The following is a 16,409-nucleotide window of genomic DNA, read 5'->3' on the forward strand; positions in this document are numbered from 1 at the left end:
CCATATAGCTTGAGATCTCATCAATAATATCAGATTTTAAATCAATCTTTAAAGGGTTACTTACCACAATTAGAGCCCCCAAATGAACAGTATCATGAAGCCCTGGCTTAATAGCAAGTCCACCAAGACTAGCCTCAAAGGCAGCCACATTAGGATAGGAAATGGTTGAACCACCCGCACCAAGCAAAAAAACCCTAGAAGCTGAAGGGACCTCCATAAAGTTGAACACATGAATAAACTCGATCCAAAGCTAGTTGCTAGAGTAAGAGTAGGACCCACATTGGATTTGAATTCGAATCCAAGAACAAAAGCCGACCCAAAGTCAAATCCAGGCACAAAGGCAAGATCGAAGCCAGGGGCCGAAGCCAAAGCCTAAGCCAGACACAAGGAACCAAGCAGGAAAAAATCAAAAAGTTGTAAAAAAAATTAGTGACTCCATAGATAAGAGTCCATGTAGGTCTAGACGTAGAGGCCAGATCGCCAAGGGCCAAAGAAAAAGCCAAAGCCAGGTGCAGGGAGCCAAGTAGGAAAAAAAATTCAAAAATTGCAGAGCTCTTCTTTTTTGACCTAATCCTCAATGGTCATGTTAGTCACAAATGTTTTTAAGTAACTAATCACTTAAATATCTAGATATTTGATAGATGCTAGGGTGTACTACTCATCATGCTTATGAAAAATGATTCCAGTGAAGATTTAGATGATCTTGGAGTTTCCTTTCTTTTCTCCTTGGTAGGAGTAATCAATTGTAACTACTAACTTAGATTGTCCTCTTTCTCCATCATCTATCTCCCTTTCTATATGGCTTCTTGTGGACTAATAGTTAACTAAATTTCTCCATGTAGTAGGTGTGATCTATTGAGGTTCTTCAACCTCTTTATTTCTCATAGGCTCCTCTTTTCTATTTTCTTTTTATTCTTCTTCTTTCTTTATTTTTTCATTTTGATTCCTCTTATCTTTTACATTTTATTCTCCTATCTCTTGTCTTAGTTGTGGTATGAAGTGGGATTTTTCTTGTAAAATTATTTTCCAATCCATTTGTAGCTTAGGATATACATCCTTAAGAGCTTCAAGTAATGTGGCAAGGAAATTTTAATCTTTCTTCTTCTCTTCTTCCTTCTTGTCATCATTAGAACTAAGATAATCAACCAGATTATAAAAAATGGTCTCTTGATCCTTAAATGGATCTTCTATCTCATAATTTGTAATATGTGTGCTATTAATGTTCTTTGTGTACTCATCAACTACTATTTTTGGAGTCTCAAAAACCATTCCTTATGCATTCTCTTCCTTATTGATTTCTACTTCTTCCATTACATTATATTCTTTTTTCTTCTCTTCTATCTCTATAGTAGTGGAAACTAGGGAATCTTCTACTTGCCCTATCATCATGTTTCCTTCCTCTAGACTATGCTTAGGTGCATAAAAAATTATTCTATCTTATGAAGTCTCAACTACTTCCATAGAAGTCACTACCTCTAATGTGCTAGGTGATGTTGCTTCATGTCCAACCTCTTCAATTTAGGATCATCTTACTAGTTCACTTAAAATATGATCGAAAAATATTTTAGTTTCTTTTATCACTTCTTCTTTTTGTCCTTCCATGAGTCTTATGACTCTCATCTTATCACACACAAGTGGATTGAGTCTATGCATTATTCTTTCTATTTATACATCATTCTTTAAATCTTAACATAATTTTATAACTTCATTCCTCAACGTTTCTTCTTCTTTCTTAGTCCACAATCTGATCTCATTTAATCTATCATATAACTCCTTAGTTAGTTCTCCATAAATTGCAAGTCAAGGTTTCCTAAATTCAATCATATAAAGAATGACCGTAAAATTCAAATTCATTTTCTCATATATAGGACATCGATCATAATATTTATTGAGCTTCTTAAGATTCTTTTCATTCATGACATAATCATTTAGATTGTCAATTTTTAGTTTCCTAGTTACTTTCTTCTAGTTACTTCCTTCTCTTTCTTCTTTTTTTCATGGTGGTTTCTAAACTTTGGATTTAGGTGGAGTGACTTGGCCTCTCATCTTCCTCCTTTCATAGGTTTCTAATAAATTTTTTCTTTTTCTCGATCTTGTAGCCATTTCTTTCATTCTTTTGGGTTTTAGTACTTTATCTTTTTATTGCTTTACTTCCACCAACCTTACTAATCTTCTTGTGTTGGTAGGTGTGGATGATTAAAATTGTACAATGTTGACATCCTCTTCTATAGGATGATCTAGTATGACTATTGGTACTACTAGTGATGGAAAAAATTATGGTGTAGGTGTTGCAATGCTAGGACCTTGAATTGATAATGGTGGAACAACTAAGATATCCTTCCAAGCAATTTTTTGTATATCAAATACAATTTTCTTAACATCAGTAAACTCTTGGGGCATCATTTTAATTTTATTTAAGATCTTCCTTATTCCACTATCTACTCTTTTCCTTGCATCCTTTTCAATCCTTATTTGATAGGACAATTTCATGTTTTCTTCACAAGTACCAAATCTAGGACTTTTAAGATCTAAATCTATACTTAGAATCCTTTGTGCCTATGCTTCAATTACTTCCTCAGTAACCTCATATCCAAGTAGTTCTTCATACATTACTATAGGAGTGACTTCCTTAATATAGGTAAAATTAATATCAACCATGAAACATATTTTATCCTTATACTTACTCAACTATTGATTATTCAATCCTTAACTTTAGCTTCATCTTTGAATGAAAAGTTTTAATTATAAGTGTTGCACTATTATCCACTTTGTCCATAGGATGTCTCCTATACAAATATGTGATCTTCTCTATAGTACACTACTCATTTGTATAATTAGTTATAGGAATAAATAAATATATTTTCAAAAGATGGAAAAATATGTATGTAATTAGTGATTAAAATCTAATTATCCATTCCTTGAATTCCTTATCCTTCCCAAGTAATCAATCAGTTGAATTCTTAGAACTTCACATAGGTTAACTTGAACTTTCTCAACATGTAGCTTGTAAGTTGTATGTACAAATCCAACTAACAATTCATCATCTCTACAACTAGACCATAATTTGGTGGTAATAATTTTACTCCCAAATATCACATCATCCTATTTAATCTAACTTATTACTATTCCTTTGCCATTATAGGCTGACTTGGTATTTTCAATCATAATTTTCTTAACATTGTTCTAACTAAGTGGGGCAAATCCTTGATTGCACAATACAATTACTTCATGAATGAAAGAATCCGAAAATTCATGTAAGAAAATATATGTGACATGCCATGTATTTCACTTGCAATACTCCTTACTCTTTTGATTCTCTCTTGAACTTTATTCATTCCTGAGTACAAGTTGAACTTGAACATTCATTTCATCCTAAGTTCAAGTTCAGTTCCAAGTTGTCTGTGAGAAAGTTGAAAACCTTTTTCCATTAGACTTATATTGGTGGTTTGCCAACTTAGGTATTAAACTTGAACCTTGAACCTTCCAGTTTCAAGTTTACTTGTTCAACCTTAGGATTTTATTAATTGATCATGCTATGATGATTTTCCTTTGTAGATGTTCCTTCCCTAATAAGACATTGACCAAGAATCATTGTGGGTACTTCTTGGATCTAGATTATCATACATGATGGAACTATTAGATATTTGAATATGATGATAAAAATAGTTTTTTATTGTGTGGTAGAGTATGGGTTATCATTAGATGAAGTGTGATAGTAAAATGAGGTCATTGGAAATCAGGGATGTGTACCAATTTGATAGGAGTGTTGGAAATGATCGAAAAGATCATGAGAAAAGTTGTTGGAATGATCATATAGAGCTGGTAAAGAATGTTCTCAATCATTGTTTTGTCATTGATGTCAAACTTGCTACTTGTAGGAATGACAATCGCTTTAGTGATCCAAATACTATCAATTAGTTGATTGACAAGGAGGAGGCAATCAATAACATGTAACTAGAACACCTAGAGAAAGGTTGAAGTTATTATGTTGTAATGAAGTACAAGGAGATCAGCTAAGCCATTGATGAAAAAGTGTATTTGATGACATACTATAAGACACAAAGAATGGGCACACTAGAACATATCAAAATGTAAAGCTTTAGATAAATCTTTTGTAAAGTCCAACTAAGTTCATTAGAGAGAGGGAGCTGAGAAAGCTAGTAGGTGCCAAACAGATTCCTAGTTGAAGCCGAGCAAGTAAACTTCATATGTCGAGTAAACTTCAGGTGCTGAGTGATATCATAAACTTTAGGTGCCGAGTGATATTGTAAACTTTAGATGCCAAGTGATATAGAGTTTATTAAGTTCTGAGAAAATACAAGTGCCAAGCAGATATAGGTGCCGAGTAACACAGAGGTGCCGAGCACCAGTAAATCAATAGTGTTGAGTAACATAGAGGTGTCGAGCATCAGTAAAGCAATAATGCCGAGTTGCTGCATTATTTTGAAAATCAAAGATTCGCTAGATCTAAGATGACAAGGTTGTTATCTAAAAGTTTGTGAATTAAATGGAAGATAAGAATGATAAGCTGGTGGCACAGAACACCATGTAGAACATTTTTAAGATACAATTGGTGAAGTTTCTACATAAGAGCAAGATATGAGGTAGATACATTATATCCTACCTAATCCATTTGAAACCCTAAAATTTGAGAGGGAGAATCGAATGGCAAAGAAAAACCAAATCTCTATTTAAGGAGTCATAAGTTCATGAAGAAAAAGAGGAGAGAGGCGGTCAAGCATGAAAGCATAAAATGTTGAAGGAGGTGCTAAGGAGGAAAGAGAGCATAGTTACTCTATTTCAATAAGAAGACCCCAGATATGGATGCATTGGTATGATGAGTAAGAAGACACAAGGTGAGAGGAAGACAAGCAGTCAGAGCTGAAGTGATTGAAGCCAAGCATAAGGATTGAACTGAAAGTGTGATCTAAAATCTGAAAAGTATGTTGTAAGTTATAGCAGATAAAAAGGCCATTATCATTACTTTCTAGCTTTTTTAATAGTTATTTTAAATCCTATAGACTTAGGTTGGTTTAATAGACATGAGATAAATCCTTTAACAGGGTGACATTCCAAGTGAATGTTCTAAAGTCCTTTAACCAGGCCCATTCCTAATAGTTTGGTAAAATCTTCTAACAAGGTCACATTTAACAGTGTGTTGTAATCCTTTAACAGGATAGGCTTTTAATAGGGCATCACTTTAGAAGAGTGAGAATCAAGTAGCATGTTGCTAGTGGTTTTTCCCAAATTGGGTTTCCACGTAAATCATTGTGTCATGTGTTGATGTTGCATGTTTTTTCTCTACATGTTGATTTACTATAACTTGCTAATATGGTTGATTTAAGTTTGGATGGATGAAAAGTGTATGGATTCATTAAAATTAGTGAAAAAGTATTATTAGGGCATTTGGACCTTGGATAACTGATTCACCCCCCGCCTCTTAGTTATTCTAAAGAATTCTAACAATTGGTATCAGAGCAAGATTGCCGATTCAATTTAAAGGGACTATAAGTAGAAAAGATCAAAATACCTAAGAGAGAAGTTCCCAAGCTCAACAAAGACAACTTTCTTGCATGGAAAAGCTTGATGAAGCTACATCTTGGATCCATAGGAGATTATGCCCAAAATTTAATTGTCACTAAACATGTAGATCCAACTAGTACTCGTACTACAGAAGACAAGAAAAAAAAGTAGGAACACAATCAGACAATGCTGGAAATTGCCTCTGCACTTAACTATGCTGAATTTGATGATATCAAAGGATGTGACACTACATTAAAAATGTGTAAATCCCTATTAGACATCTATGGAGGAGATCAAAATGTACAAAGAGAAAAAAGAGAAAGTCTCAAAGGAAATTTTGATGATATGAAAATGGAGGAAAATGAGAATGTTGCTCAATATGGCACAAGAATAAAGGAAGTGGTAAGTGAAATAAGATGCTTGAGTGGTCCATTGGATGAAGATATTGGTAGTAGTAAGTTCTTAAGAACCTTACTCCCTATCTATGCTATTAGAGTATCAGCAATACAAGAGCTAAGATGTGTACCAGGAAACAATCTAAGTTTTGAAGGTATAATAGGTAGACTCACTGCATTTGAGTTATCTAATTTTGACAACTACAGACTAGAGAATGTTGAATCTACTTTTTAAGGCCAAGTTATCACTGAAAGATGCTGAACAGGTGAAATCAAAGAAAGGAAGAAAAATGAAATATGTATCCAGTGACAGTAGTACTGATGAGGAAGATGTGAAACAATTGGAAGCATTGCTTGCTAGAAGATTTCACAGAGGTAAAGGAAAATTCAAAGATAAGTTTCCTATCATTTGTTTCAATTGCAATGAAGTAGGTCATATTGCTGCTACATGTACATAGAAAAAGGATTACAAGGAAGGCAAAAAAAATAAATTCAGAAGAGATGATGACAAGAGAGATTACAAAGAAAAAGGCAAGAAGTGTTATATTGTTGAAGAAAATTCTGATGATAATGATGATGAAGTTTTTTATGTAGCCATGAAGGATCAATCTGATGAAGAAGAGCCTATAGCATTGGTAACATGTATGAACAAGTATGACAGGTGGATCATAGATAGTGGATGCTCACATCACATGACAGGAGACAAAAGTAAGTTTGTTAACTTTACTCAGTATGATGGAAATAGTGTTAGATTTGGTAATGATGCTCCATGTCAAATCAAAGGAAAAGGTTCCATTAAGCTCACAAAGAAAATTTCATGTGATAATGCATACTATGTTGAAGGATTAAACTACAGTTTTATGAGTGTCTCACAGTTAGGCAATATAAAATGCAAAGTAGAATTTGGAAACAAAACAACAAAAATCTATGATACTAATGGTAAACAGATAAGAAAAGGAGATCAAACAAGGAGTAATCTATTTTACCTTGATATGGATGATGTTTCTTGTTTTATTGAAAATTTTTATGATGAATGGTTATGGCATAGAAGATTATGTCATGTCAACTTTGATAATCTGGTCAATATCAGTAAAATGAAGAAAGTCAGAGGTTTACCAAAATTGAAGAAGCCTGAAAATATCATGTGCAACCAATGTCAGCTAGGGAAAATTACAAAGTCAAGTTTCAAAAGCAAAAACTATACATCTAAAGAATTACTTGAGTTAGTTCATACTGACTTATGTGGTCCAATGGAAGTACAAAGCTATAGAGGAGATAAATACATAATTTTATTTGTTGATGACTATTCTAGGATGATGACTATTATGTTCTTAAAACAAAAATCTGATGCTTTTCAAATGTTTAAGTGGTATGTGGCTAGAGTTGAAAAGGAAATAGGAAAAAGCTTGAAATGCCTAAGATCAGACAGAGGTGGTGAATTCACATCAAATGAATTCAAGATATTTTGTAATGATAAAGAAATCAAAAGACAAATGTCAGCTCCTAGAACTCCCCTACAGAATGGAATTGTTGAAAGAAGAAATAGATCTATGATTGATTGTGCTAGAACATTAATGATGGAAAAGATTGTTGCTCTAAAATACTGGAGAGAAGCTGTAAGCGTAGCTGTTCATACACTGAACCGAGTATAAGTCAAGAAAGGTACAAATGCAACACCTTTTGAATTATGGTATGGTCACTCACCTAATGTAAAACATTTCAAAGTGTTTGGTTGTAAATGCTTTATCCTTAAAGATGCTAGAAATAGAAAATTTGATGCAAAAAGTGATGAAGGCATATTTCTTGGTTACTCCACTAAAAGTAAGGCATACAAGTGTTTGAATACTAACACTAACAAAATTGTGAAAAGTGCAAATGTAAACTTTGATGAGCACACAGAAGTCCAAGCTAAAGAGCCAAAGAAAATGGAAGAGTACAGAACCTTTGTGTATTCTTATGAAGGAATTCCTATTGATGAGGATAATGTCAATCAAATTGATACTCAACAACAAATTTTAGTCTCAGCCGAGTCACAACCAGTAAATGCCAAGTTGCATTCAAAAACTGAGTTACAGAATGAAGAAAATGCACAATCTGATTCTAAAGATAGTACACCTAAATTAAATGAAGAACAACCTAACAATGAAGTGCATAGTGATCCTAAATTTGAAAGATCAAACATGGAAACAAGGATAGAGCCAAGATTATCCAAATATGTAAAAAGACATCACCCTGTTGAATAGATAATTGGTGACAAAGATGCAAGACCAATGACAAGGAACAGACTGAGACATGAATCATGTCTGATCAGCAAATCTAAACCCAAGATAGTATATGGTGCATTACAAGATGATGACTGGTATAAAGCTATGGAAGAAGAGATTGATCCAAAAAAAAAAAAAAAAACTTGGAGTTTGGTTCCCAGACCAATTGACAAGAATGTGATTAGCACCAAGTGGGTATTCAGAAACAAGCTAGATGAGAATGGTGAGATTACTAGAAATAAAGCTAGACTAGTATGCAAGGGTTATGCTCAAGAAGAGGGACTAGACTATGGGGAAACATTTTCCCCTATTGCTAGAATGGAAGGAGTAAGAACTTTACTTGCATATGCTACATATAAAGATTTCAAAGTCTATCAGATGGATGTAAAGTCTACTTTTTTAAATGGTATACTAGAAGAAGAAGCAGTCTACATTGAACAACTAGAAGGATTTGTTGATGAGAATAACAAAGTTATTGTTTGTAAGCTACATAAAGCACTCTATGGTTTGAAACAAGCACCTAGAGCATGGTATGAGAGACTTCACAAGTATCTAATGCAAATAGGATTTGAAAGAACTGATGATAACAACAACATGTACATCAAAGCAGAAGAAGGAAAGAATATTATTGTATCTAAAATCTTTGTGGATGACATAGTATTTGGTGAAAAGGAAGTGCTTTGCAAAGGCTTTGCTGACAAAATGAAACATGAATTTGAGATGTCTATGTTTGGAGAAATCAAATTTTTTGTTGGATTGCAAGTACATCAACTCAAACATGGTATATTTGTGACACAATCAAAGTACATCAAAGAGACTCTTAAAATGTTTGGATTGGAGGAGTCCAAACTAGTTAGCACACCAATGGCAATAGGAAATAAGCTGTCCAAAAATGATGAATCAGCTGAAGTCAATCAAACAATGTACATATCTACGATTGGAAAACTATAATATATTGTACATAGTAGACCAGACATAGCATTAGCAATTGGAATAGTGGATAGATTCTTTGCTAATCCTAAAGAAAATCATCTAATAGCAGTAAAAAGAATAATGAGATATCTTAAAGGAACTGATAACTTTGGTCTATACTACAAAAAGAATGGAAAATTTGAGCTCAATGCATATACAGATGCAGATTGGGGAGGCAACACTAATGATAGAAAAAGCACAAGGGGAGGTGCATTATTTTTAGGCAAAAGGCTTGTTACCTGGACTAGCAAGAAACAAACATGCATATACTAGTCCACTACAGAATCAGAATATGTGGCAACAACACTCAATTGCACAAACATTGTGTGGCTCACACATCTATTGAAAGGAATGAAAGAAGAGGTAACAAAACCTGTGATATTGTATTGTGATAACACAAGTGCTATAAATATATCCAAAAATCTAGTAATGCATGCAAAAAACAAGCATATTGCAATCAAGTATCATTATGTTAGAGAATTGGTAGAAGAAAAATAAGTGAAGTTGGAATACATTCACACAAAAGAACAAACTGTAGATATCTTCATCAAACCATTGCCCAAGGATGCATATGAATATCTTAGAGGCAAGTTGGGGGTAATACCCCTAACTCAAGCAGTTTAAAGCAACAAGGAAGTTGCCCTGAATCAACAAGAAAAAATCATTGAAATATCAACAGATTGATGTAGAGGATAACAGCAGGAGCAGAACCTCCAAATCAGTCACAAGCATGGTGATAGAGGGAAAAACCATCAAGAAGCCAAAGCTTATATTTTGCATGATAAAGTTGCTACATCTTTGGAATTTATGTCAAAGAGGGAGAAATGTGTAGAAACCTAATCAATACAAAGCAAAAGGAAGATATATTTGAAAGAGGGAGATATATAAGATTAGTAGAAAAGATGTAGCAACTAAGAAAAGTAGCAGACAATGTATCCAATCTTGGTGGTAACTAAGTTGATTAATTGATCAGTTTGGTTTGCCATCAATGCCAAAGAGGGAGATTGTTGGAAATGATTGAAAAGATCATGAGGAAAGTTGTTGGAATGATCATATAGAACTGGTAAAGAATGATCTCAATCATTATTTTTTCATTGATGTCAAACTTGCTACTTGCAGGAATGACAATTGCTTTAGTGATCCAAATACTATCAGCTAGTTGATTGACAAGGAGGAGGAAATCAATAAGATGTAACTAGAACACCTAGAGAAACGTTGAAGTTATGATGTTGTAATGAAGTACAAGGATCAGCTAAGCCATTGATGAAAAAGTGTATTTGATGACATACTATAAGACACAGAGAATGGGCACACTAAAACATATCAAAATATAAAGCTTTAGCTAACTCTTTTGTAAAGCCCAACTAAGTTCTTTAGAGAGAGGGAGCCGAGCAAGCTAGTAGGTGCCGGATAGATTCCTAGTTGAAGATGAGAAAGTAAACTTCAGATGTCGAGTAAACTTCAGGTGCCGAGTGATATCATAAACTTTAGGTGTCGAGTGATGTCATAAACTTTAGATGCCAAGTGATATAGAGTTTATCAAGTGCCTAGCAGATATAGGTGTTGAGTAACACAGAGGTGCCAAGCACCAGTAAACCAATAGTGTCGAGTAACATAGAGGTTTCGAGCATCAGTAAACTAATAATGCTGAGTTTTTGCATTATTTTGAAAATTGAAAATTTTCCAGATCTAAATCGACAAGGTTGTTATCTAGAAGTTTGTGAATTAAATGGAAGATAAGAATGATGAGCTGGTGGCACAGAACACCATGTAGAACATTTTTAAGATACAACTAACAAAGTTTCTAGATAAGAGAAAGATATGAGGTAGATATATTGTATCCTACCTAATCCATTTGAAATGTTAAAATCTGAGAGGGAGAATCGAATGGCAAAGAAAAACCAGATCTTTATTTAAGGAGTCATAAGTTCATGAAGAAAAAGAGGACAGAGGCAGTCAAGCATGAAAGCATAAAATGCTAAAGGAGGTGCTAAGGAGGAAAGAGAGCATAGTTACTCTATTTCAATAAGAAGACCCCAGATATGGATGCATTGTTATGATGAGTAAGAAGACTCAAGGAGACAAAGCTTGAGAGGAAGACAAGCAGTCAGAGCTGAAGTGATTGAAGCCAAGAATAAGGATTGAACTAAAAGTGTTATCTAAAATCTGCAAAGTATGTTGTAAGTTATATCAGATCAAAAGGCCATTATCATTACTTTCTAGCAATTTTAATAGTTATTTTAAATCCTATAGACTTAGGTTGGTTTAATAGGCATGAGATAAATCATTTAATAGGGTGACATTCTAAGTGAATGTTCTAAAGTCCTTTAACCAAGCCCATTCCTAACAGTTTGGTAAAATCCTCTAACAAGGTCACATTTAATAGTGTGTTGTAAGCCTTTAATAGGGAAGGTTTTTAATAGGGCATCACTTTAGAAGAGTGAGAATGAAGTAGCATGTTACTAGTGGTTTTTTCCATATTGGGTTTCCACGTAAATCATTGTGTCATGTGTTGATCTTGCATGTTTTATCTCTACATGTTGATTTACTGTAACTTGCTAATATGGCTGACTTAAGTTTGGATGGATGAAAAGTGTATGGATTCATTAAAAGTAGTGAAAAAGTATTATTGAGGCATTTGGACCTTGGATAACTGATTCACCCCCCCCTCCCCCGCCCCCCCCCCCCCCGCCCCCCCCCCTCAGTTATTCTAAAGAATTCTAACAAGGAGTTAATTATAAGGCCATAATGTCTTTTCAAATAAATATTTGCAAAAAAAAAATTTATTACTCTACACTCTTGTATTTGTTGGTAATATTTCTCAATATCTTATCATAAATATTGCTCTCTTCACTATTGTTTCTTAATTAGTTATCCTGGAGATTAGAAATGACAAAGCTTGTAGGGATTTGTACGGGTATTTTGAGATAGGAAATCAGCAAGTTCATGCTCTCACTTCTATGATTTCCTCTTTTTAGTTTCTCTTTAAGAAACTTGGGATATCGAATGTGATGTAAATTTAATGATTATTGAGTAACTAGGGGGGGATCAAGAACCACTTAAAATTTATTTCTCTTAATCCCACATTATTATATTGTCTAATCCATTTGGATGCATGGAATATAAAGGAATAAAAGAAAAAACACCATAACACATTGACACAATATTTGGTGACCTAGAAACCCTCTAAGGAGAAGGTAAAATTGAGGTGGGAATGACACCCATAGTGCCTCACTACTATAGTAATAAAGTTATCCTATTAGGGCTTACAATTGATCACTTTTGGTGATGTACTCGATTAAGAGAAAGTAGGACTATTAGGTCCACCTTGTGAAAGGATTTATACAATATAATGAAATATACAATCACTTAAGATATTTTGCAAGGAATATTAGTTACACCTTCTTAGAGGATTTGAGACTAATATGCCTATTAGAATGGATCAAAAGGTTGATCTCTTCTTTGGAGCTTTGTTTGCTACTCAAGATCCTTTGAATAATACAATGATTAACTAAATATGATATATAAGCATTTTATTTTCCTATGTATTGCTTGGTAGCCTCCTAGTCAATCTTCTCTTCCATTATCCATATTTTATTATGATAATGAAAAATATAATTCCATGATTCTTTTGATGAAACAAGATATCTTCCATATATACCTATCCAAATAATAACTCTGCATTCAGTCATCTACAATTGTTCCACAAACAACTACCAAGTTAGCTCAAATATAATACTCAATTCCAATAACATACTCAATTGATATACTAATAGTTGGTAACTCTGTCTACTTGGTTAACACTAGATGCTTTGTTTACATTGATCACTTGGAAAAATTTGATGGCTCAATTCATACTATTTTCCTACTTGGTTATCATTCTAAAATTGGGATTTCTTGGCTACTTGGTTTACACTAGAGCTTGGTTAAGACTCTTCTACTTGGAATCTTAGGCTAAACTAGTGCTTGCTTCCTGAGGGAAATCTTGGTTGTAGTACTAATCAACTTGCCATGATGACTAAGTTTTTTGTCACTATTGACAATATGACTTTCCATAGGGTCAACAATCTACTCATTTGGTATTAGTGACAAAAACAATTGTCATGTACAAAATCTTCAATCAAAATCTTTCAGTCAAACTCCCCATTTGCACATGCTATGTTCCATAATTAGGTTTGAACTAAAAGCTTTACAACTTGGTTACAACTACCTATTTTTTAATTTTCAAAATTGTTTTAATTTATCTTCTTTTTACATATCTTCTATACAATTATTGTCTTGTACATTTTCTCATTTTGTTCACATAAAAATATTGTAGTCACCCAAAAATTAGAAAAATCCTAAAACAACACAATTTTGATAAAAAAATGCAAAATTGAGGATAAAATTAGAGGAAATCGATAGACTTTCAAATCAATCATTATATTAGGTCATTAATCAATCAAATCATCTATCAAATCAAAAGCAACTAAATCTCTTTAAAAGAGGAAAAAAATCATAAATCACAAAATGAAATAAAAAAAGGAAAAAGATAAAAAGTTGAAAATAAATGGAACAATAAATAAATAAATAAATCCATTTATCCTCATAAAAGTGAAAATCCTCTTTTTTTTACATTTAAAAGAATTGAAAAATCCTCTTTTATCCTCACAAACTAAGTCTATTGGACTTTTCCTCTTGGTGCCTTATGAGATATTTACATTTTCACCATTACTCTCTAGTCAAAAGTGAAATATGATCGTTACCCTAGCTCCTTCCAAAATCCTATAAATAGGAGGGGAATTCAAGAGCTAAGGGACCCAAGTTTTAGGCATCTGCAATATAGGCACATTTAGAGTTATCATCTTTTAACATTGTTATTATAGCTATTTCATGTCATTTTGATAGAATTTTAGCATTATTTTTATGTTATTTAGTAGCATTTAGCATATGTTTAGTCTATCTCATGCTCATATAATATCATTCTAGAGTTAGCATACTCATATAATCAACATTATCACATGGATCTTGCATACATCTTTGTAGATTTACATTCATGGCATACTCCTATTCTAGAACTGTCACTGAGATGTTGTTCTGAGAGTAATCTTAGTGGTTGTAGTTAGGGAAACATAGAATTTTTTTATAGTCTCTGTTTGATAATGCTTTCTTTGGTTTAGGTTAGTTTATTGTCATTCTATTTGCACTCTGCTCTAAGGTCTTATGAACACATGAATAATTTGTGTACACATATTTCCTCCTCTATATACATTTCCTATTTTTTTGTTACAAATCCCAAAATTTATAAGGTAATGTCAAAATCAAAGAGAAAATCATTATGCGCCTTCAAAATTAAAGACATTGTCTTATCCCAATTATCTTGCACTATCGTTAAGATGTGTAGTTCAATCTAAAGCTCAACTAATAACTCTATCATATGATCTAGCATTGAAAGGTTTGTATCTTTGACTAGCATCTTTACATGGGAAACTTTCTTTTGCATAATATCCATATGGGGAGGCATCATACTCTAAATCTCCATCAAGTTTCCCCTTATTTTGGCCTCTTCCCTTAATAGTTCTGCCAATAGATCTATCAAAAATATGACCTTTTCGAAATGAGTTGAGCTAGAACTTGGGTTAATTGCAAACTGACTAGCACTAACCTTCAATTCCATATAGATCGTATCTAGTTTATCCTTGATTTCCTTGGTAAATTTTTTTATCTCACTCAATTTGACAAATAATGATACAACATTATTTACAACATTCTTCAATGTAGAAATAAGATTGGATAACTCTACTTCATCAATGGCAATTTTCTATGCTACATTTTCTAGAACTTTACTTTCAAACTTCCTTTCTTCCTTTAGAAATTTTTTTCCTGACCATCGATATCTTAATTTAACTTATGTACAATTTCAACTAATTATTTAACAATGGAGACTTTTTCATTTACCTTTATAGACAATGCATCCAAAAATATGTATTTACTATCCTCAAGGACTTTTATTCTATCTCTTTCTACTCTATGTTTTTGATACATGGCTCTTTTATTCCAAAGTTCACTCATTATCTCATTTTATTGATAGAGAGATTGGATAGATCCCAATTTGGCATCACAATCTCTTCATTTAGGTCAATATGATCAATATTCTTTTCTTTTCCTTTGGCTTTGACAACTAATGAGGTATGATTTCTTTCCCTTTTCCTTCAATAATCTTTTCTTCATTTGTCACTTGAAGCTTGTCTTCTTTATCATCTTTTTCAATCATACCCTTATCCTTGATAGGTTGTTGCTTAGTTGGGCTTGCCTCGGCAGTAATAATATCTTGATGCTTGGTTACTACTTTGGTTGATGAAGGATTTTCTTTCTCCTCTTCTACCTTATCTACACTTGGTGAAGGTGTAATTTCCTTTTCTTTTTCTTCCTTCTTTCCACTACTTAGTCGATCTTTGTTCAAGTTGATAGACTTCATCTTGGGTGCTTCCTTAATTAACTCAAAGCTTGATGGGACAAGTACATTGGTCAAAGAGATTGGAAGAGATGCCATGACTTTGACTAAAATTTTCTCAAAATCAAAATTTTCAATGATATAAACCTTTGGTAAACCTTCATCTTCCTTTTTATCATTCAAATCAATTTTTTTCCACATATTGGATGTGGACTATACAACAGCCTCAACTTTATTTGATAGAATCTGAAATATTTTGAATCTATGAGTCTGTTTGTTTTCATATTTTAAAATTTCTTCCTTTATTTCCTTAGCAGAGAGATTTGGCATGAGCTTCCTTAGAGTCTATTCTCTAATATCTTTCTCTATTTTGACTTCATTAGCCTAGTGGTGAGAAACAACCTTCAGTAGGGCTTTAGGAGTTACCCTTTGAGTTCATTGCAGTAATATTTACACTTTGCAATTTTCTCCAATAATGCATCTTCAAATTGTATATGCTCCTTCATACTTCTAGATTCATATTTGAAATATCTAAAAACAATAATGCTAGTTCCTTTCCTTAAATGTTTTCAACCTCTGTTCAAAAGGTCTAAGGAATTCTTTAGTGAGATGATTGGTGTGTTATCTATCTTTATCATTTTTATATTTAATCTTTTTTCCATGACTTTGCATATCCCGACTGAATGAATCTCTTGTACTCTTTTAAATTTCTTGATTTCCTCTTGCAGAATGAAGTTCCTTCCAAGTATATCTCTTGTAACTACATTTTCTTATTTTGAACTTCTTTCTCTATAGATGTCTTCTATAATTTCTTGTGTGCAT

The sequence above is a fragment of the Cupressus sempervirens genome, chromosome 1 (genome assembly GCF_028749045.1).
Source record: "Cupressus sempervirens isolate cs-2001-9-10 chromosome 1, ASM2874904v1, whole genome shotgun sequence".
NCBI classification, from domain to species: domain Eukaryota; kingdom Viridiplantae; phylum Streptophyta; class Pinopsida; order Cupressales; family Cupressaceae; genus Cupressus; species Cupressus sempervirens.